This window comes from Myotis davidii, unplaced genomic scaffold (assembly GCF_000327345.1).
Source record: "Myotis davidii unplaced genomic scaffold, ASM32734v1 scaffold430, whole genome shotgun sequence".
Lineage (NCBI taxonomy): Eukaryota > Metazoa > Chordata > Mammalia > Chiroptera > Vespertilionidae > Myotis > Myotis davidii.
The window spans coordinates 754,530-765,949 of record NW_006285247.1 but is presented as its reverse complement, the minus strand read 5'-3'; the positions used below and the strand labels follow the sequence as shown (position 1 = coordinate 765,949).

The window sequence follows — 11,420 nt, the reverse complement described above, 5'->3', positions numbered from 1 at the left end:
AGGAAGTAACTTTTCAGTGGAAACTTGATAGATAAATGGGCACAGCAGCAAAGGGGTAAAGAAGGGCTGCCTGGGAAGAGGGAGGCCACGCACAGCAGCCCTGGGGAGGGAGGGAGCGTAACCACATGCCAGGAATGGACGGAATCCATTCTGTGGCTGGGACGCAGATACAAGGGTGCAGGGAGACGGGGGAAGCGGTAGCTGAAACAAAGCAGGGGGTCAGATTGCAGGGGCTATGTTACAAAATGTGGACTTTATCCTAAGGACAGTCGGAAGCCATTAAAAGGGCTTAAGCAGAAAAGTGATGGGATCAAGGTTATGTTTTGGAGAGATTTCTCCAGAGCCTACGAGGAGAAGTGACCGGAGGAAGCGTGAGTGGATGTTGACAACTCATATATCTGATAAACTGCTTTGGAGAACTATTTGGTGGTTTCTTATAAAGTTAAACATACACCTACCCTATGACCCGGCTGTTTCATTCCTAGGTATTTATTCAAGTTAAATGAAAACATATGCTCACAAAAATATTTGTACAAGAATTTTCCTAGCAGCTGTATTTGTCATAGCCAACATCATGGCCCCCAGAAACCCAAAAATTTCTATCAGAAGAATTCATAAGCAAATTGGGGTGTATTTTCTGGAATGGAATTCTACTCAGCAGTAAAAAGGAAGGCACTCCTAATACAGACAACAGGAAAAACGGCACAGAAGTGAGCACGCTGTGTGTTCCCACTGCTGTGAAATGAACTCCACGTGCGGAAAAAGTAATCTGATGTCTATCGTGTAGACGTCAGAAAGTAGTTGGCTGGGGGAGGAAGGGAAACTGACTAGAAAGAAAAATGAAGGGATGTTCTGGGGTGTTGGAAATGTTTTATATCTTGCTGTACATGGCAGCTACACAGTGTGTACAGCTGTCCAAATTCATCAAAGTGGACAACCAAGACCCGGGCTTTTCACTGCATATTAAATGTACTTCAGCTAACAAAAAGGAGAAAAGAAAGCGTGGATATTGAGAAAGGTGGGAGGTGTTTACAATAATCCAGGAGAAAGATGATGGTTGCCTGGTGACGATCATGGGGATCAAATCGAACAACGTGTATAAAGAGGGCAACCCAGAAAGCTCCGTGCAAACCACAGAGCTGCGCACAAACACGGAAAAGCGAGAACTCAGTCTCGCGTAACCCATATCGAGTGTTGGAGTAAATGCGGACATTCGGGATCGCTCCGAGGCAGTCCTGTTTGTTGGCAGGGAAGGGCTTGGGGTGATTAATCATGATCTTCTTGTTGGTTTGTCACCATTTGGCAGGAAATGGATCCAATGGCTGCTGAGATTCATCAGAACACTTGATCTTGGGGCAAAAAAAAAAAAGGAGGGGTCAGGAGCTGCTTTTGCCAGGGATCGTTTTCTGCTGAAAACCGGCCTTTCCCAAACAAAAAAAGCATTCAGCTGCCGGGCTTGAGTCTTGGATTTATTTTTTTTGAATAATTAGGGTTTGAAGGATTCAGAAGAAAGGAAGCAGACTGTCAGTTCCTCAGGCAGGGACTGTAATGATCAGTGACACGGCCACCCAGAGTTCGGGAGAGTTCGCTGGGAGCCAAGAGTGTGTGGGAAACACACGTGGGCTGCTTGAAGCATCTGCCTGAGTGCAGACAGGTTTGGAGAAACAGCTGTGCAGAAATCAGCCAAGAGCCATCTGAATAGCTGGTCACTCACCATTTAACATATTCATATTTTTATGTGTGTGTGTTTTTTTCAAAAACAATAAATACCTAATTATTTGCTTTAATTTAATGTTGATTCACACACACACACACACACACACACACACACACACCCATCATGTTCCATGAGCAGACACAGCTGGATCCTTCCCATCCACACCAATGAGCACTAAACATCTGGGCGCCATTCTTGGGCCCTTTGTCCATCCAGAGGAGGAATCCCCGCACAAGGCAGGCTCTTAGATCCCATGAGCTCCAGAGCAATGAAGGCCCTCTTCTGCGCTGCGGTGGACATTTGTCATAGTTTTATTAGTAACATCTGTCATCCAATCCCTCTTTCTTTTTTTTCCTTTTTCTGAGAGAAGCACGTTGATTGGTTGCCTCCTGCACGCACCCTGACCAGGGCCCAAGCCGAGGTACCTGCCCTTGACCGGAATCGAACCAGAGACCTTTGGGTCTGCAGGCCAAAGCTCTATCCACTGAGCCAAACCGGCTAGGGTCCTCTTTATTTTTAAGGGCTGGTTTGTCTCCATGTGATATAGAACCCAACTTCCACATTGTAAGAGGACAGGATCTCTCTCTCTCTCTCTCTCTCTCTCTCTCTCTCTCAGACACACACACACACACACACACACACACACACACACACACACTCAGCCCTGCCACAGTCTGAGCATAGGCACCGGCCTTGGGCTTAGCCCACCCGGTGGTCTTCCCTGGAATTGGGAATCTCCGGGGAGCCATCGAAGGACGTGCCTGTAATGGAGGTTCTCCATGGAGACAGCTGGAAGTCATTTGTTCCAAAGCAGTCGAACCGGCACGCTGGCCAAAGTGCTCCTGCCCAGGCACCGTTGCTGGGACTCCTCTGGCCCCGCCCTCTGACCTCCACTTCTGGATGGGAAAACGGAGGGCTCAGACTTGGAAGGACAGGTCCATGTTCACACAACAAATTCTCACTGGAGCCAAAACTCAAACCCTGACCTTTTCACTGTCCCCCACTGCTTCCTTCCCAGCACAAGAATCTCCCTAATTCCCACCCACTTCTTAGGCTAGTTCTCTCTATCCTCCAATAGCCCTCCAATAAATTCCCTTTCCTATTAGTGATCTAGAGTCTTTTTTCATTGCTGGCACCCAGGACAGACACCGTCATAAAGGAGTGGTTTCATGTCCTACCGGAAGCCTTCGCAGAAATGCTCCCCCATGGCAGGTAGCTCAGGCACTTGGCCCCAGGCTTTGCTTTGGGGGCCAGGGAAAGACACCTAAATGGGTGGGCGTGGGGCTGGGTAAGAGGATGAAAAAGAGGAAGGGAGCAGGGAAAGTGCCGTGTGCTCCCCAGCTGGGACCGAGGAAACAGCCATGGTTAGCAGAGGGAGAGACTAAAGGTGCCAGGTGATCTGATGATGGCACTAAGCTCCTGCCCTTGAGGTAACAACACAGGGAGGGAGGTGTTTCCACTCCAGGAGTGGGAAGAGCGAGGTTGGGGGGTGATGTTGAGACCTGCTGGGGTCACACAGCACATGAGTGGCAGAACTGGAGTCAGAAGCAGATCTCATTTCTAACCAGACCTGCACCGCCACTCTAATAAATGCACTGACCAATGGGAGTGGGGGGGAGGAGGGGGGAGGGGGCACGGACCCTGTACCTCTTTTCTTTTCATATGATTTCAGATGCGTACCCTGGGTTCACTAGATGAGTTCACCTGGGCCTAGTGATGGGACGAGGTCATTGGATGATGTATTTATTTATTTTAAAAACACAAGGTAGAAAACTGCACTGAGCCCATGAAAAGCAGAGCTGGGGGCGTGTTGAGGCCTGTTTTGATTTAAGTGGAATGGATCCAGCTTGAGCGTAAATTTGAGACCGTGTTTGCTTGTGTTACACTCTATTTCTTCAAATTACTTTCGCGTGTCCTGTCTCATCGATTCCCCCCACTTCTGGATGAGGAAACTGAGGCCTAGGACGTGAAATGATATGTCCATGCTCACACGACAAATGACCCGAACCCAAACCCAAGCCCAGACCTTTCCCAGCCCGGGAATTAGCATCGCACCGATTGAGTTCAACTTAACAAGGTGACTTGGGTTGAGTCGTCCTGATGATTTGAGTTAGCCTCCCGGCATTATTCAGGTAAATACTAGTCCCTGATATTTACTCCCTATGTTACTCCCTATCTCCTGCCAAATACATTCGATCTCTTCCTCTGTCGTTTTCTCCATCTTTCCCCCTATGTTCCTCCTCTCCTCCCCCTCCCCCCTTTCTCCATTAATCTCCTTCTCTTCTTTCCTCCCCTCCTCTCCTCCTCTCACAAACACATTTGTTTTCGTACATGGGGATGGTATCGTGTTGATGGGGTAGGTGAAATGAGAAGACTCTTTTAAGTCCCTGGAAGCAGAATATTTTCTTATGGATTTTTTGATTGTTTGGACTGTTTTGCCAGGGTAATGACAAAAGGCTCCGAGGTCCCCTTATCTCAGGCCCACCAGAGGATGCCTTCAAGTTTTTGTTTTTGTTTCCAAGCTGGTTCCTTACAAATGAGTCCAGAAGGTCACTCTCAGGTCCCTGAGATAGCGGTGGGTGATCAATCACGTGCAGGACATCAGCATCACAGAAGATAACCCATGAATGGGAGGACTGGGGGAAGGAGAACGGACCCTGGGCCGTGCGGAACTGGGAGCTCGGTGAAGGTGAGCTGATGGATGGCTTCCTCCTCAAGTTCCTAGGACAGTCACCGGCATCTTCTGGCTGCCCATCCCCCATGATGTTTTACTCCAAATAGATAAAGACACACTTACATAACAGCCTTCAACATTCCCAGATAATCTGATCATTGCAACCGAGCAAGATATAAAGACTGTGTTTAAAAGCTCCACGTGGGGTCCCCAGGCAATTCCTTCAAAACAAACAGAGGGGACTCGGGCCCTGGCTTTGCCAAGGACAAGCTTTGTGAGCTCAGCAACTCCCCTGACTTCTCTAGAATAAAATACTGGCCTTCGTGCCAAGTGCTGTGGACGGACAAAGGTGGAAACAATGTGAGCCAAGAGCTCATCGTTAAGATCCTTGCTAGCCCCAAAAGACCATGTGTATGGCTTTTTTATTTGTTTGCTTTGTTTTGATATATTTTCATGTTAACATATTTCATGTTTTATTGACTAGTTCTTTCCAAATCATCATCATTATCAATCAACCACTACCAATTACTTTATTGCACACTGTTTAATTGCCCCAACAATTGTATAAGTTAGACATTATGATCACCATTTTCCATAGGCGATCACTGAAGCTCAGACAGGTTAAGTAACCTACTCAAGCTCACACAGCTGGGCAGTTACAGAACTGGGATTTGAATCCCCAGCTGTCGACTCCAAAGCTCATGCTCCTTCTACGATATAGTGGGGCTTCAGGTACGTATGTGCTGCCACTCAGAAATCACAGCTTAATTTGCAGGACCAATTTCAAAGTAAGAATATGTGGCCTTTTGTTTAAAAAAATGATTAAAAATTTCCAGACAGCAACAGGAGGACATTCCACAAAGCACGAGGCCTTTGTAAGGATGAGGCCTTCAATGACTGCCCAGGTTGTGCACCCACAAAGCCCGCCCTGCCAGCCACAGTTCACTTTGCAGATGCCATCTCCTGTCAAGGAGCAAAAGCATCCTAGCGATGGGCAGACCACAGGGGCAGGATTTTCCAGTGCTCAGCCTTCATGGGCAGGTTTCCTAATGGTACCCCAAAGGGGTCAGCGTGGACTTGGCGGAACTCTGGGTGCTGTGAGGTAGCTTTCTCGGAGTAGGAACATTTTTTTGTGTGTGTGTGGTGAAAGGTACACAGTCTTCTGCTCATAAAGGTGCTGACCACACCCTCACCTTTAAGGAGGGGAACAAATGGAGCGCAGCTAAATACTTCTTAGCCTCTCTCTCTCTCATTCTCTCTCTCTTTTTTAAAAAAAATATGTACTTATTGATTTTAGAGAGAGAGGAAGGGAGAAAGATAGAGAGATGGAAATATCTGATTGGCTGCCTCCTGCGCACGCCCTGCTGGGGATTGAGCCCACAACCCGGGCATGTGTCCTGACCAGGAATTGAACCAATGAACTCTTAGTTCATGGGTCTACACTAAACCACGGAGCCACACCGGCCTGACTTAGCCTTTCTTTTTAAACGAAGACCAGACCTGTAGGTGTGCCCTAACCGAAGGCAGTGGAGGCAAAGCAACAGGGCTTTGCAGCTGCTGGTTTATAAGCCTCCTTCCTGGAGGGAGGTGTCAACTCCTGTGGCCCCAGGAGAGGTTCTGATCAAAAGGCCCACCCTCTTGGTCAATGATTCTTAATCAGTGGTATTTAATCGTTTGAGGTCATAGACCTATCATCTATGAAAGTATGGGCTGTCTCCCCAGAGAAAAAGACACGTATGTACATAAAATGCTTTGTATACAATTATAGACTCCCTGTATTGACCCCAAATTTTTTTTAAAAAAAAAACCCTGTTTGAGATCATAGCTCCCCCAGTTATAAAATTCTACAATATTAGACCCAGATAGAAACTTAGAGACCATTTTTGTGAAACCATTTTCTTCCTCAGAGGGTGAAGGCTGAGGTCACCTTGGATAATAAATGATTCTACACATTTTCAAAGACTGACTCTACTGATGGTCAACTCTACACTTAAACTAGTTCCTCTACTCCTGATTTGCTCCTATCAAAACACTGTAGCCACGAGGGGCAACCTAACGCCACAAATGGCGGGTGTCAGGACATCAGTGAACATTTGTGGAGCACCCAGACAAGCCAGGCACAAGTTCTTGTCCCTGAAAAGCTGGCAGATGTCTAGGGGAGCGACTCAGCAAAAATAGAGAGTAGTGTGAATCATGCAATGGTAGATGTTCAAGCTAGATAGACAGGCGACCTGGAGGAGGGCGCTCTCAGCTCCTCCTGGGGGAAGACCCCAGGAGGAAGCAGTTACACAGGATTTTTTAAAAAAAATACATTTCTATTGATTTCAGAGAGGAAGGGAAAGGAAGGTGAGGGGGGGACATCAGTGATGAGAGAGAATCATTGATCAGTTGCCTCCTGTATGTGCCCCACTGGGGATCGAGCCTGCAACCTGTGCATGTGCCCTGACCAGGAATCGAACTGCAGCTTTGTTCATAGGTCAATGCACAACAACAAAGCCACACCGGCCAGGCTACACAGGGTCTTGAAGAATGAGCACAGGGCCATGAAGAAAGCAGCCTTCTGGTCAAGGAGACCAGCTTGTGCAAAGGCAGAGCAGGGTGAGACCGCAGGAGGTATATGGGAACTGGAAGTGGTCAGGATTAGCTAGAACCTGGGCTATGCCTGAGGAACTGGTGGGCGGGGAGGCTGGCAGAGGAAGAGGGGGTTGAAGACTGGGACCTTGGATATCACACGGAGGGGTCTGAACCTAAGGAAGAATGTCAGCTCGAGTGATGGATTAAGGAGTCTCTTCCTGAGGATGGTGCAAGGAGGCAGATATCCATCTGTCCCGGATGGCTTCTGCAGCTGGGGGTGGGGATAAGGACTGAGCAAGCAGGCTCTCTGAGATCCCTATCACTTCTCTCTTTCAAAATCAGGCGCAGCCAAACCCTAGAGAACACAAGAAGGGCCTGTAAAGCATTCAGAAATGACAGGCAATCAGCCCACAATATATCTCTAAGATGTCAATGAGATTTATTCACCAGAAAAGTACCGTCCCTCTCCACTAGGATGGCATCGTGGGACGAGGCCTTCTCGCCAATACAGAGGCATTACTTTCATTAATTTTTTTTTATTTAAAAACTGAAACCAGTTTGATACTGATGTGTTTCCTCTACGAGGCCTCACATTTTTTTCATTCATTCTTAAAACCGAACCCATTGAGCCTTGCAGGGTGGGCTGGCTCTGAGGAAATATTAATCAAGAAAAGAGAACATGCCCAGAAACACAAAAGGGCTGCTCCTCCCATGTCACCATTCTCAGGATTTCCAGGCGCTATGAGCACAAGTAGTTCTTGGAAGGGATGTGTTTTCTCTTAAGCAAATGCAAAATAAAAAATTCTAAGTATTATTACTACGACACATGGTTGTTGGTCCTGATGGTGTTTTCCCCATATTCACCACTAGGTGTCACAAGAAACCCGGTTTAAAAGGAACAAAGCTTCAATATTGCTGACCTGAAGAAAACAATTCCCCCTAGTGTTGAGATTTTTTTCCCGTTAAAAACATTTTTTTTTAGAGTAAAAATTGCAAATGTTCAGAACTCATCTCTCCCGTAGCCACATAATGGTTCTAATTCCTCAGACTACCTGCGAATAAGATGGACAGCACAGGATCACACCGAACAGGTTCTTGTTGAAATAGCCAGAGTAAATGCACATTGTAACAGGAAATTCCATTGCATTTGCACCACTTATTTAATAAAAATAATCTCTGCGATTATTTGCATTTATTTCTGAAGGAGGATGTTTTTCCTTCCTCAGAATAAGTTCAGGAAATGGGTGAAGTGTTCAGGAAGTTAGCTAAATGCTGATGTAAATCCAAAAGGAAGGTCTGTTGTTTGAAAAAGAAAAAAAAAAAAAGGACCAGAAGAGCTAGGAAGTGGTTCTCTCTTTCACTTATGGAAAATGTTATACAGAATTCCTGATTTAAGAGGAAGAGGACTAGGAAAAATGTGTGTGCCCGTGATATCTTTTTCCGTGGATCTGGTTGGGCAGACCAGACTTGCACTGATAACAAAACAGTAGCCGGCAAAGAAAACCGTGTCGAGAAATAAAATCCAGATAGGAGACGCGACTGGGATTAAGTTTGTACTAAAGTAAACCCTAACTATGGAATTTGCATCAGCTAATCTGGGATGTATGCCTTGATAGGAAATTGAGTCCGAAAGAGGTGGTGGGGATCCCTTTGCACTACATAAACAACCAAACAGGAGGTTCTCCTCACGAGCACCCTGTGTCTTCCAGCCACCAACTAATGGTGTCCTGCTGACCCAGGGCTGTGAGGGAGAGAGTCTCACTGGGGAGACCCCAGCTCCCCTGGGGCGCTGGGCCAGGGTAGTGATCCGCCCCAGCCCTGTGGCGACGGGGCTGTTATTTATCTGTGCTCGCTGTGCAGGGAGTGTGCTGGATCAGGTGTACAGAGCAAACACCGGCCGTTTAGAGAGCAAAGATTCGGCTCACTGAGCAGTGCCATGGAGGACACAGTTTGTTGTGGTTTCTGGGAAAATCGCTCCCTCCTTCCCGTCTCTCTGCCGTCACCTTCCTTCAGGCCTTCGTGTCTGAATCCAGACTGGTCTGCCCGCCTCCAGCTGGCCTTCTCTCCAGCCCCCAGGCCACGGCCAGGGAGAGCTCTGAAAGACACCCACAGGGAGGCGAGCCTTCCTTGCCCTCACACTGGGGCCGGCTCCCCTGTGCCCAGCGCGGGAGAGCACGGCCTCCCAGGCCTTTATAACTCGGCCCACCTGCCCTCCCGCTCCCAGAATCTCCGGTTCCAGTCCCATTGAACGACTCACTGCCCTGCAACTCCCCACAGGCAGTTCTCAGCCAAGGCGATCACCCATTCCTTTCTCTTCCTCTGGGTCAATGAGGCCGTGCTCTCTGTTTAGCTTCTGTAGAGCGGTCTCTGGATGCACAGAATTGTGACAGGAGAGAAGCAAGAGAACCAGGCCCAGAGGTTACAAGGCAGACACCCTGCACAGACCACCTACTCGGTGCAAGTGTTATAAATCAGCATGCGAGTTGGAAAAGGCGCCCCCCGAGGGGGCAGGTCGCTGATCTGACGATTAAATGCCTCCCATGGCCCACGAAGAGTAAGTTTGAAATTTTATTTTTTGCATGCTGAATGCAGAGGGTGGTTTTGGTGAGCGGACCAAGTCTTAAGGCATCATGGTCTCTGGGATCTACCCCTTCTCCCTTTTTCCTCTTCCCCACGCCCTCACTACACATTCACCTATTGAGGCAGACGTGTCCTTCCAGGGATCAAATGGTGAGATGACAACTGTCCAGGAAATGTTTTCCCCATTGAGTACTCAGAAGCTGTTCTGGTCAAGCTGAACCAACAAGGCCCTGGGACTTCGGTTGGGAAGCAACTGAATGTAAATGTGGTAGGATCAGCAGCGCTGATCCGTTAGGGCAGTGGTTCTCAACCTGTGGGTTGCGACCCCTTTGGCTGTTCAACGACCCTTTCACAGGGGTCGCCTAAGACCATGCTGCATATCAGATATTTACATTACCATTCATAACAGTAGCAACATTACAGTTATGAAGTAGCAACGAAGATAATTTTATGGTTGGGTCACAACATGAGGAACTGTATTTAAAGGGCCAGAAGGTTGAGAACCACTGCTTTAGGGGGTAGGGACATGGGAGGCATGTGGTTTGCTGCCATGAACTTCTGGAGGCCAGGGTTGTGTCTTACTTATCTTGGGGTCCCCTACAGTGCCCGCCCCAGACAGTGGCTGCCACAGGACAGACCCTCATTCAGCTATTCAACAAATATTTACTAAGCTGTAGAGGATTTGTTTTTCCAGGTTTGGAGTTTTAAGCTTGTTAATAACAGCTGAATTCTTTCTCTGTTTTGTCATCTGCACTTTTGGACTCGGAGTTGGACCTTGTCTTTCATGGTTTTTCCAATCATCCCTCTCTCCCTTGCCCAGCCCACTCCCATAGTCTGCATACAGTAGGCTCCCAGTAAATATTTGTTGAAAAGGAGGAGGAGGAGGTGGAGGAGGAGAAAAAAAGGTGGAAGAGAGACAACTTAACAATAAGCAACACAGCAGGTAGGTAATCATCCTGAAATCCATCTTGGAGGCTAGAGAATTATCTCTGAATTTTGTCCAATCGTGTTTCCAGAAAGTCCTGCCTCTGTCATGGCTCTTGTGGTCACCTTTGGTTTCTTTTTTGTGCTGGCCACATTTGTCACCAAAGCCATCAGCTTCCCCACCTAACAAGGCAAAACCCTTCCTCCCTCCTAACCCACCTTCCTTTCTTCCCCAGATATTCCTGAAACTCATGTTCAGAGGGCACACAGGTAGGCACCCTCGGGTGCTCAGAGTGATCCTCGGGGAGCTCAGTTAGGTGGGGGGATAGACCGTTACAAACCATGCCATGAAGTCTCCCGGGGTTGAAAACGCAGAGGCGTACACATACCAATGGCAAGAAGGAAGGGAGGCAGGACAGGGCAAGTGGGAGGGTCAGGGAAATCTAGAGAAGATGACCTAAGACTCTAGTCTTGAAGGAAGAATAGACATAACCTATTTGAAGAAAGAGGGAAGGGGTTCCAGGCAAGGAGAAACACATACAAAGGCAAGGAAACAATGGAACTAGATTTTCTATGTGCCTTATCAACTCCATCTCTTGCTTTATACTCTACCCGTTTACCTTGTAGCAAGTGAAATGATGGAACCCTCAGGCAGTTTAGAAAACTTAGATAGCCAATCATTTAATCTCTTAAAGAGAAAGGCATTGATAACATGGGCTAGCCAAGAGATTAAGCAGGTTCTTGGGTGCTTATGGGAAATGGGAAGCTGATGAAAATCAGGCAATGAATGTGAAATGTACATTTTATATTTAATTCTCTCTCCCTGGGAACTTGAGAAGTTGGAATTCTTTGCTGTGTGGGTGGGTGAATCCATGGGTTTTCTTAGCAGAAGGATGAGATAGAAGATGAGGACACAGTAATTCTAGGAATTTCAGGTGGGACCAAGGTCTA

General features: G+C 47.5%; 1 non-coding gene across 1 annotated transcript; it reads right to left on the bottom strand.

Annotated features, from left to right (window-relative positions):
* Window positions 1-2,143: 2,143 nt before the first annotated feature.
* On the bottom strand, window positions 2,144-2,216 carry TRNAC-GCA. Its single transcript has one exon. It is a non-coding gene; the product is annotated as a tRNA-Cys (tRNA).
* Between the last annotated feature and the right edge of the window lie 9,204 nt (window positions 2,217-11,420).